The sequence below is a fragment of the Dipodomys ordii genome, unplaced genomic scaffold (genome assembly GCF_000151885.1).
Source record: "Dipodomys ordii isolate 6190 unplaced genomic scaffold, Dord_2.0 Scaffold1, whole genome shotgun sequence".
NCBI classification, from domain to species: Eukaryota; Metazoa; Chordata; class Mammalia; order Rodentia; family Heteromyidae; genus Dipodomys; species Dipodomys ordii.
Genome location: NW_012267217.1, coordinates 1,438,896 through 1,453,081, shown reverse-complemented (window position 1 = coordinate 1,453,081; position 14,186 = coordinate 1,438,896). Strand labels below are relative to the sequence as shown.

Sequence of the window (14,186 nt, the reverse complement as noted above, 5' to 3'; positions counted from 1 at the left end):
AATCAATTCTACTTAATCCATACAGTGTTGTAAGGATTAAATGGATGTACACACACATATGCATTTAAAGTAGTACTAACCTTATAGAAACCACTCATGTGTAAACTTTTATTATCTTCATCTTCTTACTCTACATATTATACTCTTCCTAGGCTGTTTTATTTCCTAGTTCCTTTTCATCCAGTATTTTATATATGTGGTGACTTATATATTTTACAGTGGCCCTTTCCCATCCTAAGACAAATACAGACACAAACACATGACTTATAAGCTCTGTGAAATCTGTCTAGGTTTACTCTCAATTTCCTTGGGCCTAATTAAAAGAGATTGTATTAGCTGCTGAAAAGAGTCGGTGAATATTGAATGCTGAATGATTACTCTGTATAGGCTAAAAAGAAAAAAAATTGTATAGGCTAAAAAAAACCAGTGAAGCATTTTTTTTTTAATTTGAAGAAGACATAAACAGCATTTATTACCTTAGTATATTATAGTGGTCTTCTTGTTGCTCCTTCACATTTACTTGCTTTTGTGGCCCCCCTGTAATAACCAGGGGAGCCCCAATAATCAGCAGAGCCCAATAATCAGCTTGGCCCGGTGGCCTGGCCCACTGGAGAGGGCGGGGCATGCCACCAAAGGGGGCAGGGCATGCTGCTGCAGGGGGTGGGGCGTCAAGCCTCACATGCTGAGCTGTCAAGAAATGATTGGACAGTGGACAGCTGGGGGAAGGGGCATGAATGACAGTTGAAAACTGGCTGTAGACCCGTTGGAGTGGGGGAGGGGCACAGCCTATATAAAGATTGCATGTTCAGAAAAGGGGAGGAAAAGGGGAAAGACCTGGAAGGAAGGAAGTGGTGAGAGAGCATGAGGGGAACGACCTGGGAGGAAAGAAAGTTGAGGGAGAGTAAAAGGGGAAGAAGGCAACTGACCACCGGGCATAGCAGGGCAGGCCTATGGAGAGTTGGAAGGCCTGAAGGAAGTGGTGGAAGGGAAAAGGGGAAGGCCTGGAAAGAAGGACAGGCCTGTCGAGAAGGAGGAAGGAAAGGAAAAGGAAAAAGCCTTGCCCTTTGAAGCTTTGGAGCTTTGGAGGTCATAACTTTTGGGGATTGTTGGGTTGCAGACCAATTAACCACGGGGCGGGGCTGCCCACTGGAGGCTTGGAGGTTTGGTGGTCGAGGCTGCTCTTGGTTCTGGGTATTCAGCCCAGGACAAGGTAGTCGAAGGCCCCTTTCTAGTGTAAATAAATTTATTATCTTAACCATGCCTCGATGGATCATCTTGCACTTCAGAGGTCATAATTCTCCCTCATCCCAGTGTGGCTACACAGTACATCCTTGAATGGTTGGCCCAAAGTAGCAACATATCCCTGACATCATTCATTCACAGGGTCCAGGTTCTAGTCCACAAACCCTCCCCAACAGGAAGTTCAAGGCTTGCTAAAGAATCTGTAATAAACCAGGCCTCCCAGGATGGCTCTCTCCAACAAGATGACAATGGAAGGCAGCAGCTTGTTGGTTGTCACTTTCCTGGACATTGAACGGAGACTCTTTCAACTCTTCCTCTTTTCCTTTGTGTTTACCAATCGGTTCTCAGTACGTTCCACTGCTGCCGTTGCTCCCCTAGCTCCTCTGTGATTTCTGAGACAAACTGATCCGTCTCTGTGGCAATCTGATGAGAACGCTCAGTATGTCAGATGCTCTGGTCAGCCTCTCAGTGCCTTGTAGAAGCAATGCCCTTTGAGTTTGTAGCTGATTCATGTGTTCATTTTCATACACACACACACACACACACACACACACACACATGTACAGAGGGGTTACAGTTTCATGAGGTAATGAGTCCACTTCCTATCGAGTGTTGTTACCCCCCCCCCCTTTGTTTTTCCCCTACCATCCATATGTTCATTTTCTAAGGCACATGTGCCATACTTCATGTCTCCTCGGCCCCTAGGTGTGGCTGTCAAAGGCCTGATCCTAAATTCCCGATAGAGTTTGGCAAGGTCCTTCAGGTAGTTTCCGTAGCTTAGGCATCGTGGGGTTACGGAAAGACTGGGGTGCCTGTCAAAGTTCTGCCCCATCGCTGCCAGCGTTTCATTCATTCCTGTTGCTTTTCATCAAAACCTCTGATTACCTTCTCTTCTGTCCCCGCCGTCCCCAGCAGCTGCTAGGGCACTGCTTGTAGGTCTTCATGGAGGCCATGGAAGAGCTCGTGCAGCTCTCCAAGTGCTCCAGGAGGCGGCAGAGATGGCCATGGTGCAGGCCGTGCCGGGCACAGGGCTCACTCCAGTGGCCAGCCACCCAGTCCCAAAGCCATTACCACTGGCGCTGCCAGAGAAAATGTTTTTATCAATTAATCCCATAATAAGAAAATCTCTGATACACACACACACACACACACACACACACGGTTCTAGGTATAAGATAAATACCATTTTAATGAATATCTATATTCATCTATATCATGCAATTACTGCTGTATGATTAATACACTTTTAGATAGATGATTCACAGTCATTTATGTTAAGGTCTATAAGTTAAATCTTGTATAGCATACCATGTTCTTAATTCACAGTGTTCTGAGATTTCAAAATGTTTGGTGGTTTCATAACTTGAGCTTTTATTTCTGGTAAAGATTTTTCTGAAATAGAGTTTGGGGGAATAGGGAGAACGATGTTGATAGAATAAGAGTATCATACAGCCAATTAAAGTTGATCAAATGAATTTCTACAATAACACATTATTTTTTTAGCTGAACCCTGTGCAATTTCTAAATGAGAATATTTTTGTTGATTGGTTGGTTGGTTGGTTGGTTTGGGGGCTTGGATTCAGGGTCTGGGCACTGTCCCTCAGCCTCTTTGTGCTCAAGGCTAGTGCTCTTCCACAGCACCACTTTCAGTTTTTGAGTGGTTAATTGAAGATAAGAGTCCCATGGCGGTCTTTTCTGCTGGGGCTGGCTTTGAACCATGATCCTCAAAAGTCAACCTCCTGAATAGCTAGGATTACAGGCATAAGCCACCAGTGTCCAGCTTATAAAGTTTAAAAATATTTTTATTATCTTTACGTATAAAGGAGTTGACATTCAACAAAGCAGTTGATGAATACAGTGCATCTTGATCAATGTCACCTTTTTCATCATTCTCCCCTCCCAACCTTTCCCTCATTTTTCTTTATTTGTAGGGTATGTACTGATTTTCTTTTGCCATTTAACAAAACAGTTTATGTATTCAATGCATCTATACATATGTTGTTTTGTTGTGTTTATTTTGAAGCATATCGAGGAAGTGGAGGGCTTATACTACTCTGTTCTGCCTTGGAATTGGTCTTGTAGACCAATGGACCCAGTTAAGGTAAGAGAAAGCATCTATGAAGAAACAAGAACTTTGAGTTATTTGGGAGAAGTCGGATTTTTCAGAGCTGAAAATGTTCTAAACCATCCCAAAACCATGGTAGCCAAGCTATAATTGAATTCTGTTATTGGTCTTTCTTCACTCAGACTCAATAATAAACAAGAGAATGCATTCCATCTTTTTATAAGTTTACCTAAACATAGGATCTCCTGACGCTCAGATCGTCTGCTTGAGATCATCCAAAAGAAAGAATTGGCATATGTTCTAGGATCTCATGTGTGGTCTCATTTAATCTTTGCCATATTCCATCAACTTTTTTTTGAAAGAGGTGTACTGGAGTGTGAACTTGCCAAGTAGGCGTTTCTCCACTTTATCCATGACCCCAGTCCATTTTGTTTTTGTCATTTTTAGAGATAGGATCTTGTGTTTATGTCCCAGCCTTCCTGGACTGCAATCCTCCAGTTTATCCTTCCTCCATCTGTGGGATGACTGGTGTCATGACAGTGTTCAGTGTTTTTATTAAGATGGGGTCTCACAAACACTTTGCTCAGGATAAATTTGCTATTTGACTTCAAACTACCATCCTTCTAATGTTAACTTCCCAAGGAGCTAGCATAACAAGCCTGGTCAACTTTTATCCTTATTTTAGATGATGATGTAAAGACAGAGATGAGTTTCAGTAATACAAAGAAGTCAAGTTCACTCTGCTATGTTATATTTCAGAGGTATTTTTTGGAGAAAATATTCCAGAGGTATGATGGGTAGGAAGGAGTCAATCAGAAAAGCAGAAAGTGTTAGACACTGGAGGAAACAAGTGTTATCCCCATAATATGAGCTGGAGGGAGGAAAGGACTGTATTACTCTAGCTTTGCAGGCATGTCTTAGATATGACGATTGTAAGGCTTACAGTGAGTTGTCAGACTATAGTCTCACTAGCCCCCTAATTAGCCTTCAATTTTCTTTTAAACTTAAGAAATAATGTTTGCTATGGTATGGATATATTTTGTCTCTCAAAAGAGAGCTGAAAATATTGTCTCCGGTGTGATGGTGTTGAGCTGGACTCATGGAGCTGGAGTGTCTGGCCTGGTCTTGGGCAGGCCTAGAATCTGTGACTGTAGCAGCTAGACTGTGTGCAGCCAGAAGCCGAGGAAGTTAGCCTGGTTCTGGGGAAGATCTGAAATCTATGCTGGTGTGGGAAAACTGGGCTGTTATGCCTGGTGTGGAGGTCAGGGACATACCTCAGGAGTAAACACTTTCCTGTCACTCATGGTGTCCAGGATTTGATCTCAGCATAAGTAGAAGAACAAGAAGAAGGCAGTGGGGCTGTGGATATAGCTGAGTGGTAGAGAATTTGCCTAGCATGCATAGTGTCCTGGGTTATCTCAGCAGAAGGAAGGAAGAGGAGAAGAATTATGGGAAAGAAGAGTCCCTGCTTTTTTGCTGGTTATTTTGGAGATGATGTCTATGAAACTATCATGCCCAGGTTGGCTGCAAACATCAGTGCTCCAGAGTTTAGCCTTTGTAACAAGGATTGTGTCTGCCACTGATGCTTGGTCTCTTTTGAGTTGTCTTAGCTTTTATAAAGTTATTCCTATTCATAGATGTCTGTTCAGTGGGAAAATGAGTCATTTTGTCATCTTCTTGATATATACTCCTTATGCAAGCTGCATAAGTTCTGCTCAAGATATCTATTCTCCTGTACAGTAACTATAGAAAACAAGACTATATTATATACTTGAAATCTACTAAGTAAATAGATGTTAAAATTTTCATTATACACATGAAAAAATTACAACTATATGAGATGATAAAAGTGATGGTTAGTTTGAGTGTGGTGAGCATTTCTCAGTGTAGACACACATGAAAACATCAACTTGTGTACCTTAAGCATATGAGTTTTATTTGTTAGCTATATCTCAATTAATCTGAAGAGCAAATTACTAAAGGTCAAGCAGCCCAAAAGGGAACAGAATGATTACACAAGTTGCCCCAGTCAATAGCTTATTTTTACCCACATACTTTGCAATACATCTTTACAACCATTGCTTTAAATACCTGCAGTGTATTTTCCTTTTCTTTGAATTTACAGTGTGTTTGCTTTGGCCAATAGATTGGGCAAATAAGTCATTGTGCGCATTCCCAGTCTATGTCTCAAGAAGTCAGGTGCTTCTTCTGCAGTCCCTTGAAACTTTGCCTCTGCAAGTCCAGACCTGCTGGATGGATGAGAGACTAGATAGTGGAAATGAGTTGCTCCACAGACACCATCGCTGAGTGGATCAGACCCCGCTGACACAGCACTAATTAAAAATGCATGACCAGGCACAACAAATTCAGCAATGCTTGATCCAAATCAGAACTACTCATCAACCCATAGGTTCATGATCCAAAAAGAATTTCTCTGCAAATGTGCAGTTTTGTGGCATGCATCATTGTAGTAAAAGCTAACCACTACACAAGATTGCTCTGTCAATGGATAGCAGGGAAGGTGTGAACCTACATTCTGTCTCTAGAGTCCCACCCTTAGAAAACTTAGATCTCATAGAGAACACAAGATCAAAGGAAGAAATGATAAATAAGCATAATTCGATAGTACCCAGAGAAGGAAACAGTTATTTTTTTTTCTGGAGTAGGGAAGAGCAGAAGTAATTACCTGATCAAAAAATCACTGGGGAATTATCAGAACTGAATTCAGGTGGAACCATCTGTGTGTACAGGAAGGTGAAGGACTTTTTGTGTAGTGTATTGAAAGAGAGAATCATTAAAAGCTTTTATGCAGGGAATACCATAATGAGATTCATGTTTGAAAAGATCAATCCGGCAGCATTATGGTAAGTACATTCGGATGGGCTGTGATTGACAGGAAGTGAAGCCTCAGAGGCCATTATACAGTTCAGAAAGTATTGAATGATCATAGTGGTGGGGGAAAGAGAGTTGATAGAACCACGGTATGTATTTGGGAAACAGTAGAGACAAAAGGAAGTGCTATTTGAATAGGTCCTTAAATGGGTAGACTTTAAAAGTAGAAATGAATGTGTGCTCTTCAGGCTGAAGAAATGTCACAAATGGGGCCAAAAGGACAAGAAATAAAGATTATTCTCAGAATGCATTATGCCTTGAGAAGGGACCATTTACTATTTGACCTCTAAAAAAATACTAAACAAGAATAGGAAGTTTTGAATACCAAATTGTAGATCAAACAAGTAATCATTAAAAGTGTTCCTGAAGCTGAAAGTTTCTCAAGAAAGCTTGAATTATCCTCTCATTCTCATTCTCTGGTGGTGGATGAATGAGTCTTGAATGGTAATCTATTAGCCATTATTATTTATGAATGTTTAATAAAAGCATTTAGTATACATTAATTGCACAAAATAATGGGTTTATTGTGATGTTTTCATGCATGTATATAATGTAATTTGGTCCATCTAGAAATTCTTGGGGTTTCTTTCTGTTCCATCTACTACAGCTGGTTCTAGATGCAGACTGAGGGGTAGGCTGGTCAGGGATATATCATCCATGTCAGGGCTGCGTTCATTTTTGAAGCTAATGTTGTTGCATTGAAATTCAGGAGCCATTGCTACTAAGAGTGATTGGTATTTTGGGTCTCAGGGCTGGACAGGTTTCCACTTGCTACAAAGGTTACCTAGGTTTTACATCCAGAGCCTGCAAATGTCCAAGCCCAGGGATGTCCCATGAGTGCATCATAGAATGGGAGCAGCCGAGCACCGAGTTTCGTATTGGACTTGGAAAATGGAGGGAACCTGTTATTGTCACCACTGGGTATCAGCATTGTAGACCCTTTCCAGCACCAAAGCACTCTGTGGTGGGGCTGTCAAATCCAGTGATCTGCCCTCCTGGGCTTCTGCAGAAAGCCACATGTGACATATGGAGCCTTGGGTTTGGAACCCTCAGTGTCTGTAGTAATCCACAGATGAAGGGTTTCTTACATCAGAGGGTAGAACCACCAACCAGTGTGAACTCCTTGCTGCTTGAGCTTCTCAGTAGGTCTGCCTGAGTCTAACGCAGCTTCTCTCTTCAACTGCCTCTAGTGGCTGTCTCCCATCAAACTCTGTAACAGGATCTCTGACTTAACAAAATTTCTTTTTTTGGGGGGTTCCTAATATGGTTGTGTCTCAAACAGTCCCTTTCTCAACATGTCACACAGATGTAGTTCTTAAGGATGTGGATGAGCAACAGAATAGATGTTTTCTCTTGTCACACAGAATCAGTCTTCCTCAGACCAAATCTCTCCACTCACTGAAGGCTTTCAACAGCTATAGGTTTCCCCTGTGGATAGGATTACAAGTGTAATTGTCATCAGCGTTGTATGGTTTGCCTTGTGTTCTGGCTAAAGATGTCCTCATCTCACCCCCCCCCCCCCCCCCCCCCCCCCCCCCCCCCCCCCCCCCCCCCCCCCGCCGCCACAAAGAACCAGCATTGGAACCGTGGGCATTTTCTTACTTTTCTCTGCAGCACTTGCTTTCCCATACTTTCTAGTTGTCTTGTCTTCTCTTTCCTGAGTCTTGATGCAGTTCCTCTTTTTTACTTCTTAATATATAGTCTTTCCTTTATTACCTTGACTCTTCTCGTGCATGGAGATATAAGGAGGAAATGTCTGATCTACTACTTACCTAGGAAGTCTTAATATTATGCGTCTTATTCATCCAAAGTGATAGTCAAATTAGAGGGTACTAGGGAATCCAGGCTTTTAGTAGAAATGCTGGCTGACACCAGCAGGCTGTTCTTTGAGTCAGCCATCAGTGGTAGTGCAATTGGCCAAACTGTCACCTTTTGTTCAGTGGTTACAATCTTCTTGCTTTCTTATCTAAATCATATCACTAGGAAAGAAAAAAATAGGCTGAGGTAGTAATTGTTGTTGACACAGCATATCTTCTGGGTAGATAAAGCCATGAAAAGTCTAGAACACAAGATTAAATACTATTGAGAAATAAGAAAGGCTATATGGAAGAATAAGGAATCAACAAGTAAGGTTGAAGTCATAGTATGAAAATACTTAAAAGCCAGGCTTTTTAAAACTTAATTTCTTTGGGCTGACTGCTAATTTTTGAATAGCCACAAGCAAGAACTGTGTAGTAGTTTGGTAAAGAGGAGCTGGAAATGTTTTTATGAAGGGGAAAACAAAATAGGGGTTTGGAATACATTAACCTAGGACAGCTTGTGAGAAGTAAGATATGATTCCATTGGAATGGTCACTTTTAAGATATGGAACTTTACTAGTTGTCTTTAACAAAAGTGTTAACTGTTAGAGAGTGTTTGGGAAAGAAGGGAAAGTGATTTGATCTATTATTCTTGAGTCTATGATTCTGAGACTCTCAAATAGACCCTTGGAACACTGAGGAAATAAACCACCTGTAGATACTCCCAAGCCACCTGGGTGTGTTATCATCCCTGAGAAAGAAGGCAGACAACAGTTAGGAGGGAAAAACTAGCATAGGGAGACCTTGGCTGTAGAGTTCACTTGGAGTGTGGAGACTGGAGTAACTACACAGTTCACTGAACAGAGCTAACATGTCAGACAAGAAAGTTCTACAGATTCTAATGATTCCAGCTATTAGAAGCACTATGAAATACACTAAAAAGCTTATATTTAGTGGCTATTTCCCACCTCTGTCTGTCACTTTTGGGATACATTAGAAAGTCTTTTCTATGTGGAAACATCACAATGCTTTTCAGATTGTCTGAAGACAGTTTTATAGCTCTAGACAGGATGCAGATGAATGGTGGCTGTTTCCATTTCACGCTTGTGAATTTACAGGTACAGATTGTATGGGCTTCCCATCATTTTTGAAACCAGGAAACATATTTAAAGCTTCCAGCATGTCATACCTGTGATTCTACATAAAATTGGACTTTTCAGTTGGTTATATGACTTTAGGATATCCTGTACAAAGAAAATGCCCTTTAAAAAAATAAAGTAAAACAAAGCACTTGCTCTGTGTGAAATGTCTTCTGAGTTTTATTTGTAGGTATTTGAATTGGAAGGTAACATTTCATAGTTTTAAGTATAAAGTGTCATGAAAATGTTACTGTGGTGCTCAGTGCCATTGGTGGCATTCTCCTGTTTGAGTGGTGGCTTTTAAACTAAGCTGCTTCTCAAACTTGGGTTTTTTTGATCATGAGGCATCATTTGTTGGCTGAGGTGGCAAGTCAGTTGGCCCCAAACGGTTCTGAAAAACTCCAGGGAATTTTTGTGAAAACTGGCAACTAGCTCCATGTCTTGCCATTTTGAAAAGTTTCAAGCAAACAAAAAAGTTATTTTCTAACAGCTCTTTGTTACTGTGATTTCTTTGAAATAAATTTCATTGATCTCTTCCTACTGGCTTATATCTGTTTTGAACCTATTGACTCAAATTTACAAAATTGGAATGTAAAGCTCCCTGGTCAATGAGAGACACACAATAATTTCCAATATTCATAATGTCTAATTGAATTATGTATGGTGGGGATATGTTTTCCAAGTAAAAACATTGAAGATAAATTTCTGCAAAGAAATATTCTCTAAGGTACCCAATTCCAAATGAATTCAGAGAAGCCCTTAGGAGAGATTGAAGACCATCACTGTTATTGTTCACTGTACCCTTATCCTTTTGATTGGTCATAAAATCCCAGGTGTGGAGAACTGGGGAAAGGGTTTATAGCTCATGAAACCAAATGCACGCAGCTTTCCAGTGAGGATCAGAGGCCAAAAAACAACAGAATGAGCTTATACTCACACATTCCTGGAGGCCAAGTGAGGCCCCAAAGCCAAGCACTGGCATCTCAACCCCATGCTTTCTCTATTACGTGACCAGCATGACAGGTGTCTCCTGATCAGAAAACCAGAGCACTTCAGAGAGAAGTTTCCTGACACCCTGGGTGATATGTGAGCCAGCTGCCTGGCCTACACTTTGTGCTCCTTAGTGAAAACTAGAGAAGCTCCACTGTTTACAGACATAGGGCACATTTTTGGAAGCGTAGGTCATTCCAAATGGCAAAGATGCTCTTAGGGTCACAAATCTGACTTCAACACCTGCAATTTGTGCAGGTGACAAGTGGATCTTTGATGAAAGGTAGAGACATTTATGGGAAAGGAAGAATGTAAATTGTTCAATGTGCAAATATTTACTCGAATTGTCTTTTCTTAGCAAGAGGGATCTATCTATTAAGCAGGATCATTAGCTTCTGGTGAATGAATTTCCTGATCAGCTTTGTTCTGCTCCCATCAACACACTGAGTGATGAGCAGTATATATTGCTCAATTGTAAGTTACATGTCCTGTGGTCATGTTTTCAAACTTCCCATCAGGACTAGTTTAAATGTGCTAAAGTGGGCCATAATAAAAAGAGTATTTGGCTGGTCTCCAGTGGCATACACCTGTAATCCTAACTATTCAGGAAGCTGAGATCTAAGAATCAGTTCAAAGCCAGCCTTTGCAGAAAAGTCCTTAAGACTCTTTGTCTACAATTAATCACCAAAAAATCGGAAGTGAAGCAGTGCTTCAAATGGTAGAGCACTAGCCTTGAACGAAAAAGCTCAGAGACAATGCCCAGGCTCTGAATTCAAACCCCAGATCTTCTGCCTTTCTATTATTAGGAAGTAATTTTGATGTTGTAGTGCAGAAAGTTTAAGGGAGCAATTTTTCAAATCACGCATTTGATTGTGGGAACTATTGAAATTCAAGTTCCCACTGATTAAGTAGTGGCATTAATAGTGTTTCTAGTTTTCTGTGTCAGATACATAGATGAACTAATAATTGGCTCTAAAGTAATATTTAGACTGGCTCTGTCTCTTTGGGTGCCACTGAATGGAATAAAATATATGGTTATGATACACAGAAATTTGTTAGGACATTTTTTCTCCTTCATTCTATGTCTATATGAGCTTCAAGAGGGCAATTTTTTTATTTTTTCCATAGGTCAGTTTATAAGACATTAAAATACATTAGTGTACTCAGATGATACCTACTGAAGACAGTGCAAAAGACTCCTTTCTTAATATGAATTTCTAACAGAAAGTTTCTAAATATTTATTTTTTTGTGTGTGGAATTACTATAAAGCAACGGTGGAACTCCTTATTGCAGAGAATTTGAGGATAGTCCAAGGGTTGGTAATTAGGAGCAATAATAACATTTCTAAGGTTTTCTCAGGCACTTGGAAATTCACAAAGAAAGGTACTTTGGAAATATTTTCTGGCTTTTTCAACTCATAATGCAGTCCATTTCCAGAACCAAAGGTCACCACCCCAATTTCTTCTATTTTATTGGTTATGAATACAGAGACCTTAACAATTTGCCAGAACAATTCAATATGACTGAATTAACTCCCAGAAGAGGAGGGCATAAGTGAAATCATACTCTTCAAACAAAAATAGCATTATGTTTTCCAATGAGAGCTTGTTGAAATGCAAAGTGCACTCTGAACTTAGTTGGAAAAGTTCGGTGGTTACAACTAGTTTATTTGGATTCTCTATCAGTAGCTCATTATCCTCAAGCACACTTTTTAACCTCTTCACACTTCAGTTTCCTCATCCATAATCTGAGGCATAACATAATCTTTCTCAGAAGACTATTACCAGGATTTGAAGGAGTTCGAAGCATATTTACATTTGGGCCTGGACTTTGTAGAAGGTCACTACATAGGAGCTATACTATTTGCAGCAATATTACCATTAGTAGTAGTACCACTACCATGATACAATTACTCACTTCATACCACTTATATAAACTATGGAAATTCTCGCCTATATGTCAGGCTAAGGACTAAAGAGATAAGAAAGAAAAGGCACACACGAATATTATGTATTACAAACACACATGTAGATAGATGGGTATTATATATTTTTATTATATAAAATATACTTGTATATACCCACATACTGTATTAGCTATGAATATGTATTAAATCAACCAGTTATAAATTCTTATGAAGTACTTCCATATCTGTGTGTCCTTCACTTTTGTTACATAGAAAAATTGCTTTAGATGTTGGGCATTTTTGTCCGTAAAATACCAATAAGCCCATGAACAGATGTCATATATTGGTAATTTAGTTCTGTCACCCAATATTAAGAATTTGAATAAGCTTCAAATGAGTAAGTTCATCAAAAATTAATGGCAAGTATTCTGACTTTATTGTTGGAGCCAGAGCAGGGAGGAAAATAAAGAGAATGTAGTAATTCAGTTTTGGTTTCCTTACAGCCGAGCTGGATTACTATTATCTAAGAGCCATTTAGCAAACAGACAATAGACACATGGCTTTATTTATGTCTGTCTGTAGGGAAGGAATGCTGCCCATTGCATCATCTCTCCTGCAGTAGTTTAGCTACATAATTAGCTCTATATGGTAGAGGATGCATTAGGCAAACACAGGATCATTCTGGAATGTAGGCAAATTGATTTCTAAATAAGAAAAGGGCTTTTGATTAAATAGGCAGTGCTGTTTTCCCTGAGAAGTGATGGTTTTACAAGTAAGGAGAATTCAGTGCAAGCAATTAAGAAGTATTTCTTGAAATTAGTATCATCATTTTAAAATATAGTCCTGCCAATTTAGAAACTGGCATGACATTTAGCCTAATGCTTTGTGCCATTGCTACTTCTTGCCATGTATGGATAATGCCCAGCCTCTAATAGTATCTTACTTCTACCATTCTTTTGCTACTCAAATGGGGTCTTATACCATTCACTCTGAACTAAACATTCCCCAAAGCTCTCAAACAGATAGTGCTCAGAGCTTTCCCCTGGGTCCTCTTTTAAATTAAATCAATTAGGGGCAGGCCATATGTTCACCATATGTATGTCAACTTGCCATAGATTCTCAAAAGAAAGGGAGAAAGACATTAAAAACAAAACTCACAGAGCACTTGAAAACACATAAACTGAAAAAAAATCAACCAACCAGTTAAATCTCTATTTATCTAAGCCAACAGTTGATTAAAATTAGACAAGATAATGTCCTTCCTGATTATCATTATATATTACACTTATACATTCTTTCATTCTTGAATGTGATTAATTTCTCAGGTTGTATGGGAAACCAATCACTCTTTATCAAATTTTCTTCACCTGCTTCTTCACCTGGAAAAAGTAAAATGATTGCCAGTCTAATGGTAGTGAATCTTAAAATTCTTCAGAGTTCAATGTTCTATAGCCAACAACATTTGGCATTTTTTTTGTTGTTGTTAGTTGTGGGGCCTGAACTCTGGGCCTGAGCACTGTCCCTCAGCTCTTCAGCTCAAAGCTAGCACTCTACCACTTGAGCCACAGTGCCACTTCTGGCTTTTTCTGCTTATGTAGTGCTGAGGAATTGAACCCAGCACCTCATGCATGCAAGGAAAGCACTCTACCACTAAGCTACCTTCCTAGTATCTACCACTTTAAAAAAAAATCTTTTGTGAACTGGATTGGAAATTCAGTTGGCTGAATTCTGCTCATGGGTAGTTAGGATACAGGTATGATAGATGGGTCTCTTAGTCTGATTTCTAAATTGTATAGATGCTGTTATTTGATTTTGAATCCACATTTTAAAAACTAGAACATTAAGGGAACTGAAGGCTAGAGACGTGACATACCAGATCTCCTTTTTACTCCTAAGGATGAAGCTTCTTTCCAATGGACACTGCCCATATTCCCTCCAAAGATGTCTATGCCCTCCTCTGTTCTCTTCCCTATGGATTCAGTGTTCTCACTGTAGCATCCATCATCTTTGTTTTTCCCATCTCCTTTCTCTCCTGTAGAGTTCTTAGATGTACTTGTGTCCTGTGTATATGTCCTTTGAATTTTCTCTTTACTTTGCTTTTGTTCAAGATATTTCCAGCACATAGATCATATTACTATTGTTATTACCTTTA

The 14,186-nt window shown here is 39.8% G+C and overlaps 1 pseudogene; it reads right to left on the bottom strand.

Moving 5' to 3' along the window:
- Positions 1-264: 264 nt before the first annotated feature.
- On the bottom strand, positions 265-3,721 carry LOC106003214 (annotated as a pseudogene).
- Positions 3,722-14,186: the final 10,465 nt, after the last annotated feature.